Below are 7,928 nucleotides of genomic sequence, written 5' to 3' on the forward strand. Positions count from 1 at the left end.
TTTTTCTTAACGGCCCATAAAACTCGTACATCGGCCCATTCGTTTTGTTTTGTTTTGCTTAATCGGCGGCGCTGGGTTAGTGCTGGTGTAATGCATTGGTCAAAAAAAGTCAGCGTTCGTTTTTTTTCTGACACCGCATGAAACACATAGATCAGCGGCCCATTGGTTATTTTCTTGATTGACACTGCTGGCCCAATCACATCTTTAATGTGAAGTAGAAAAACGTGTAATCAAGTGATGACAGATTAACAGTAATGTAAATGCTAAATGTCCTAATACCTTTTGATACTACAACAATACAAAGTATATGCTCTTAACCTTGCAGTTTTTCACATATCATGTAAGACTCAATTCTCAATTTCTTTGCACAAAACTCTCCAGAAAGTGCAATTTAATGGTTTATTTTTATTTATTTTATTCACGGGGGGGCATACTCCCGGACCCCCCTAGTGAGAGCACCCCCACATAATAAATCCCAATTTAACCCCTGGGTATAACACGTTACAAAAAGTATTAGTTACTGTATTATAATTACTTTTCGTGACAACACAGTAATGTAATTAAAATAAATGTCATTTGATTACAGTTACTGATGTCAATAAAATTAAGTTACTTCCGTTACAAATGTATTGTTAAGAAAAAATATTTGCGGGGCTATTATATCTCTTTCCCCGATTTACTGAAGCTTATATGTAAAAAGCATTTGCAGCTGCACAGATAGCACATTGAGCATCTGAATCGCTCATAGCATAGGCTGTGCTGCAGCAACTGCACAACCAATGGTGCGGGCACCACTCAATGAGCAATGAGCGAGCCCTACGTCACGCACGTCAGAGCCCCCCCGAGGGGCGTGGCCTTAGCCTATAATAGCCCCGCGAATTCGCCATTATAGAACAACTTGCTTCTGTGATTTTATCACCTCTCCTCAGCGCGCTCACAGCAGACAGAGCACATCACAATGACAGTAAATAATCAAATTTACAATAAAATGGATGAAAACACATTACAAACAATATTTAAGGAAAATAAATTGTCACAACAATTAAAAAATTGTCACAATGAACAAATGTGAGCCATACCTGGATGGAATAAAGAGAGTACAGCATGAAATGCTTGCTTCTGTGATTATATCACCTGCACAGATCAAAGACCAATTAATTAATCGGCCAAAATCACCGCATTCAGTCGACGCACACACATACACTCAAACCGCTGTACTCAGCTATAAAACTATTATATCCAATCCATCCATGCATAAAACACTTCGTAATACATTTCTAACACTCTTAACATGAATATACTTAAACATTATGTACTCAATCCAACTTCTGAAAACTTTAACACATTATATTGAAAGAGCACCGCTAGCTGCTTACCTCTCCTCAGCGCGCTCAAAGCAGACAGAGGACGCAGCACGGGCAGAACAGAAATGACGTCATGACGCCAGTAAAATTAATCAACGTTTTCCTAAATAATACTGATAAAAGTTCAAAACTATTTATGTCTTTTTAACCAAAATGATTTAAAGTAAATAAAAACTGACAGGAAGGATTATTAGTGAAACATTCATTTACATTGTTAATATACACTATGAATATAAACATCCGTCACATACGCAGTGGGGACGCCATGAAAAACGCTGCGCCATAAATACTGTTTTAAAGTGTTATCAATTTAAAGTATTTTTTCCTGTCTTTAATGCACACAACACATGAGTACAAGCTAGCACACACATACAGTGCATGTTACACGCAGCAATGAATGTTGTAGATAAGACATACTGTAGACATTTTAAAAGACTACAGGTTTCATTGTCAGGCAAGTTTATGTTAAGAATGTTAATTTCTAGAAATGCATTGGATCTTAAAGTCAAGTTACTGTTTTCATATTGTAACAAACTTGGCTTGTAACTCAAATAAACCAGCAGTTACTTAAAGTTCAGGACACTCACAGAGCATGAATGAATAATGAAAAAACTGAGTCATTACTTGAAATCAAACAAAGATAGGCCTAAACAGGTTGACCAACAAAGTATATTGATAACTCAATAGTCAAATCAGAGAAATGAACACTTATCCAATAGTCCTTGATCAAATAGTCCATGTATTGTCCTTGTGCGTGAATCCTTAATCCTTGAGCCCCAAAAAGTGAATCAAAAATGTCCAGAAAAAATGGTAATAATCCTCCAAAAGTGATGAAAATAGCAAAAAACCCAAGTCTTCCTTTGAACCTCAATGGGTTATAAATCCATGAACGATTTCAATGGAGAAAGCTATCCATACTAGTCTGCCTGGTTCAAACAGGTTCACCTCACATGTCTCTCCTTCCCCTCTGGCTTGGCTTTTTCTCTAAACAAGGCCTTCCTTCCTGCAAGGAGCTCTCCTGTCAAAATAAAAGTCCATTTTGCCAACTACAGGATGTTTCTGCACCAAACATAAAAGTCTTACATACAAAAGATAGAGAACTAGAGGCCTGACCCCAATTAAATCATACCCATACTTATTTTACCGTATTTTATCCTCATTCACATTTGTGAACTAAAGTATGTGTACTCCTCTTAGCCTTGATATAGAGGTGTCACAATATTTCTGTAATGTAATAAAATTACAATATTAGAGCAGTAATTAGTAATTTGTAGTGGATAACTTTTTTGAGTAACTTACCCAACACTGTCCAGATCTGACGAAGGACCTTCGCCTGGACCCGATGACAACACAGTGATGAAGTGCCAACTAGCCTCTACCTATGGAGGATCCCTGTACCACTCTACAGATAAAGCGTTGTGGGGAAATTCAGCTCGCGTATCTACCCCGAAGTGATCAAATAAAATTCTGTATCAAAATTTATGACAAGTAGTTTGTTTAGGCTTGGTTTGCAGGGAATTACAAACATGCGCATATATATTCAAACGCATATAACTATAGAAGTAATTCTTGATGCGCACGTGAGCGCCATCAGTGTTTCTCACAGGTTCAGTGTAAAGTCTGTGTAGAGAGAACGGTGTCGTCTTAGCGGCCCCTAATTTAATAACTAATGATCGTTGCGACGGAAGTGAATCAATCAAATCTAACTTTAGCTGGGAAATAACATTATTCAAGAACCGCTATAAAGCCAAAATAATCTGTTACCTTAAATGATACGTTTATCTCTGTAAAGCTGCTTTGAAACAATCTACATTGTTAAAAATGCTATATAAATGAAGATGACTTGACTTGACTTGACTTGGCTCTGGTGCTGTAGGACAGTGGTCCAACACTGTCCTACAGCACACATTTTGTATGTCTCCCTTATTTAACACACCTGAATCAGATCATCAGATCATCAGAGACTCGAGTCTCTCCAACGAGCTGATGATCTGATTCAGGTGTGTTAAATAAGGGAGACATACAAAATGTGCAGAGCAGTGGGTCCTGAGGGCTGGAGTTGAGAACCACTGCTGTAGGATGTCAGCAGTCATGGGTGGAACAGTTTTCCTCGCGATGGTTTTTTGGTCCTTTCGGTCTCCTGTCTGGTTAAGGTCAGGTTAAGCCGAGCATCTGCAAAATTTAGGCGCACTTGTGGTGAGAGACTAATACATGACCCTAAAGAGTTCAGAGCTAAGGTTTAATGGGTTAGCTAGGAATGTAGCATAAAGCTAGGTGTTTCATGTGTAGTTAGCTAGTGAAGTGTGTCTTGTATCCTTATCATCTTAGCTGTGGATGTTAGGAGGCTAAGACTTGTCTGTTTCCAAGAATATTTCCTGGAAAGGGTATAGCCGAGATTAAATAAATGACTTAACATTACAAACAAATGCTCAGTTCATTCTGTGAACCCTCAATATTGGTTATTAATTCTAAGAAATGTACATTTCCGGGGCATGTGAAATGTCTTTCTTACTGTACAGTACTATTCAGAGCCAAAACTCTATGATTAGTGACTCCAGATATGAGCTTGAGACACGGACAACTTTACGTGTGATATGAACAAGACTTCATTAGTTTCAGTCCATTAATGTATCAAATAATGAGACTAAGTTTGATACTTGCATGTCTCGCCCATTTGAATTAAACTGTCCTGATGCGTCACAAAGTTAGTAAAATGTAATGTAAATTAACAAATGGGGTCGAAGTTTGGAGTTTATAGAGACCACATGTATGATTTTGGTTAACCATAGTTTGCAAAGTCTGAAACATTAACCCATTAGAGTTTATAAGAAAACAGGCCAAACCACATAAAAGGAAAATCAAGAAATGGGAAAATTTCGATACATGTTTATAAATTTCTCAAGTGGATATATATATAGAGAGAATATATAGGATTAACAGGGTTTATTTCTCCTTTTCAGTAAGAATGAAGTGAGAGTCACAACTCTCTGGACATTTCTTTTGGGGTCGTAAAACTTGTTATCAGTCTTAATGTGTCCTGTAACAGGACACCGGGTTCTGCCAGTGGGTAAGCTTCATTTGTGATGTTAGTTTTGGGGGGAGTTTCATAGACCTTTGTTGGGAGAGTGAGTTTGCTGGATTATTTATTAAATATAATGAATAGTTAGTGCGTGTCTGATTGGTCCAGACGCTACACAGTTCTTTTTTTCTTCTTTTTGTCGTATGTTAATGTTTACCCGCAAAGTAAGCATGATGTGGACGATATCAGCCATCCTGCGCACAGTTTTTTCAGCCACCTACCCTCTGGGAGAAGATATCGGAGCCTCTGTGCTCGCTCCCCCAGACTCTATCAGAGCCTCTGTGCTCGCTCCACCAGACTCTATCGGAGCCTCTGTGCTCGCTCCACCAGACTCTATCGGAGCCTCTGTGCTCGCTCCACCAGACTCTATCAGAGCCTCTGTGCTCGCTCCACCAGACTCTATCGGAGCCTCTGTGCTCGCTCCACCAGACTCTATCGGAGCCTCTGTGCTCGCTCCACCAGACTCTATCGGAGCCTCTGTGCTCGCTCCACCAGACTCTATCGGAGCCTCTGTGCTCGCTCCACCAGACTCTATCGGAGCCTCTGTGCTCGCTCCACCAGACTCTATCGGAGCCTCTGTGCTCGCTCCACCAGAGTCTATCGGAGCCTCTGTGCTCGCTCCACCAGACTCTATCGGAGCCTCTGTGCTCGCTCCACCAGACTCTATCAGAGTCTCTGTGCTCGCTCCACCAGACTCTATCGGAGCCTCTGTGCTCGCTCCACCAGACTCTATCGGAGCCTCTGTGCTCGCTCCCCCAGAGTCTATCGGAGCCTCTGTGCTCGCTCCACCAGACTCTATCGGAGCCTCTGTGCTCGCTCCACCAGACTCTATCGGAGCCTCTGTGCTCGCTCCACCAGACTCTATCAGAGTCTCTGTGCTCGCTCCACCAGACTCTATCGGAGCCTCTGTGCTCGCTCCCCCAGAGTCTATCGGAGCCTCTGTGCTCGCTCCACCAAACTCTATCGGAGCCTCTGTGCTCGCTCCACCAGACTCTATCGGAGCCTCTGTGCTCGCTCCACCAGACTCTATCGGAGCCTCTGTGCTCGCTCCACCAGACTCTATCGGAGCCTCTGTGCTCGCTCCACCAGAGTCTATCGGAGCCTCTGTGCTCGCTCCACCAGACTCTATCGTAGCCTCTGTGCTCGCTCCACCAGACTCTATCGGAGCCTCTGTGCTCGCTCCACCAGACTCTATCGGAGCCTCTGTGCTCGCTCCACCAGACTCTATCGGAGCCTCTGTGCTCGCTCCACCAGACTCTATCGGAGCCTCTGTGCTCGCTCCACCAGACTCTATCGGAGCCTCTCTGCGATTAGTGAGAAATGCAATTTCGATTTCTTTGTATGTCTGGTATATGTGAAGAAATTGACAATAAAGTTGACCTTGACCTTGATGTAATGTCATTTATTTTGTTTAAATTCATTATTTTCATTGTTACAAAGTGTGACTGATTGAATATTGTCAAGTCAAGAATATTTGTATAGCGCTTTTCACAATACAGATTGTATCAAAGCAGGTTCACAGTATTAAATTAAAATAATAATAAAACGTCCATGTTTGGTAATGCTAATCAATAGTATTATTCATTGATTAATTAAATTGAATATTGAATATTAATTAAATTGAATATTGTTTTGTAAATTTTTTGTGAACTGTCGATTTATTTGGGGCTGGGTTACTACCAGCTATTTATTGATGTTTGTGTATTGTTGTTTTGTGTTTAGAGGAGTGTGGGGGAAGGTGTATAGGGGAAGAGTTTGCCTGCTGTCACTTAATGGTGTTATGGGTCTGGGTATGTTTGTTTTCTTTATCTTGTTTTGTAGGTCGCAGCGGTGATGAGGAACACCTGATTCAAATTAGGAGGTGGAGATATATGCGTTTCTGTTCCGTGCATGGAGGGCGGCGTACGGGGAAGTGACATCATCCACGGCTGGCCTCTTGTTTCCTCGCGATAGCGGGATTTAGCGTCTGTTGGCACTTTGGGACATCTCAGATGGCATAACATTTATTATTGCACTTTGTGAAACCCCTAGAATTATGAAATAAACTTAATTTATTATATTGATCTTTTGTTTTGGTTTTCCTATATTGTTACGGCCGACTCGTGTCATCATTGTGTGATGTGCCTCATGGGTTGGATTGATTCTCACTTGTGTGTTTGTGTGTGTGTGTGTGTGTGTGTGTGTGTGTATGTGTGTAAAGTTTTTTGTCTGTGTAGTTAAGTGTGGAGTAGCAATTCGCCTTTGACTAAGCCACACCCTAGAATGTAGATTGACCAATCACAGCGCAGCCAAGAACAAGCTCCACAGCGGTCTGACACTTTTTCACAGCGCTCCATTGACTTTAACACAGGCGTCTCATATTTTTGGTCTCGGCAGGCTATTACCGTCGTAGTTTTATCACAAATATGATTAAACGTTGTGCCTGGGCCATTTGTAACACAGATACGCGTTTCCCAGAGAGGTAGGAGAGGGGTGTCCGTTTTTTTCCTGACAAGTGTCGTCTTTGGATTAAACTGTGTGTACGTCCTCAGTCAGCGAAACCCCTCAAGGATCAACAACACACTCTTGTCTCTAAGATACATTTAGCTTTTAACCTTACTGTGAAGTTATACTAGTTAGACAGTTTTATGCTGTTTTTAGGTCATGATTTCGGTTCTCTACCCTAATTGTTGATACGCTAGCACACGCTGCTAATAAACACAACTTTATACTCGCGTAGTCCGTTTGCTTTAATAACGATTATAGAAGTGAATAGAGATTTACCCAGCTTTGCATGAACAGTGTTGCTCTTGATAATGTGAGTCCCAGCCTCCATCTCCATTAGGATATGCGGCGGTTCATTTTTTGACTGTGACCGTTATGCTTTTGCCTCTATTTGGATGCCTTGTTGTTGCTTGCGTTTCTCCGGTATGTCTTGAATATAGCCTTCGAACGCACACTGAGCCCCTTCTGCCTACTTCTATCGGACACTTTTTTTGCTGCTTTATAAAAGTTTGATCAGATTTCAGCAGGAAGAGCTGTCACAGCATAAGCCATGTTGATACCAAACTAGAGCCCAGATGAAGTTGACGGACGTAGCAACAGTAACTAATGGGGGCGGGGCTTAGCCAAAGGTGAATTGAGGGCTACAGCAGTTCATCTCCCTCTATATTTTCTTTTGTATTTTTTTGTGGTACATTTGCAATTGTTTTTTTTTTCTTTGTTCCATTTTTGAGACTTGTGAATATTGAGCCCTTATTAATGTATTGACCGCTTTAAATCTTTTGTATACTTTAATAAAGTTATCCCATCTTACTCCCTTGCCTGTCTCTCTACTTGCCCACATATTGGTAACGAACCTGTGCGCCCCCTGTCGGGCTGATATTTCCCGGTGGCGTAATCGTGTTAAGTATAGTTCTGCGGTCTCTATTTTCCCTATTACCTGACGACCCTACCACATATGTAATGTTTAATATTGCAGGATTGTACTGATAAATGTCACTAGA

This window comes from Phoxinus phoxinus (assembly GCF_949152265.1).
Source record: "Phoxinus phoxinus genome assembly, chromosome: 17".
Classification (NCBI taxonomy): Eukaryota; Metazoa; Chordata; class Actinopteri; order Cypriniformes; family Leuciscidae; genus Phoxinus; species Phoxinus phoxinus.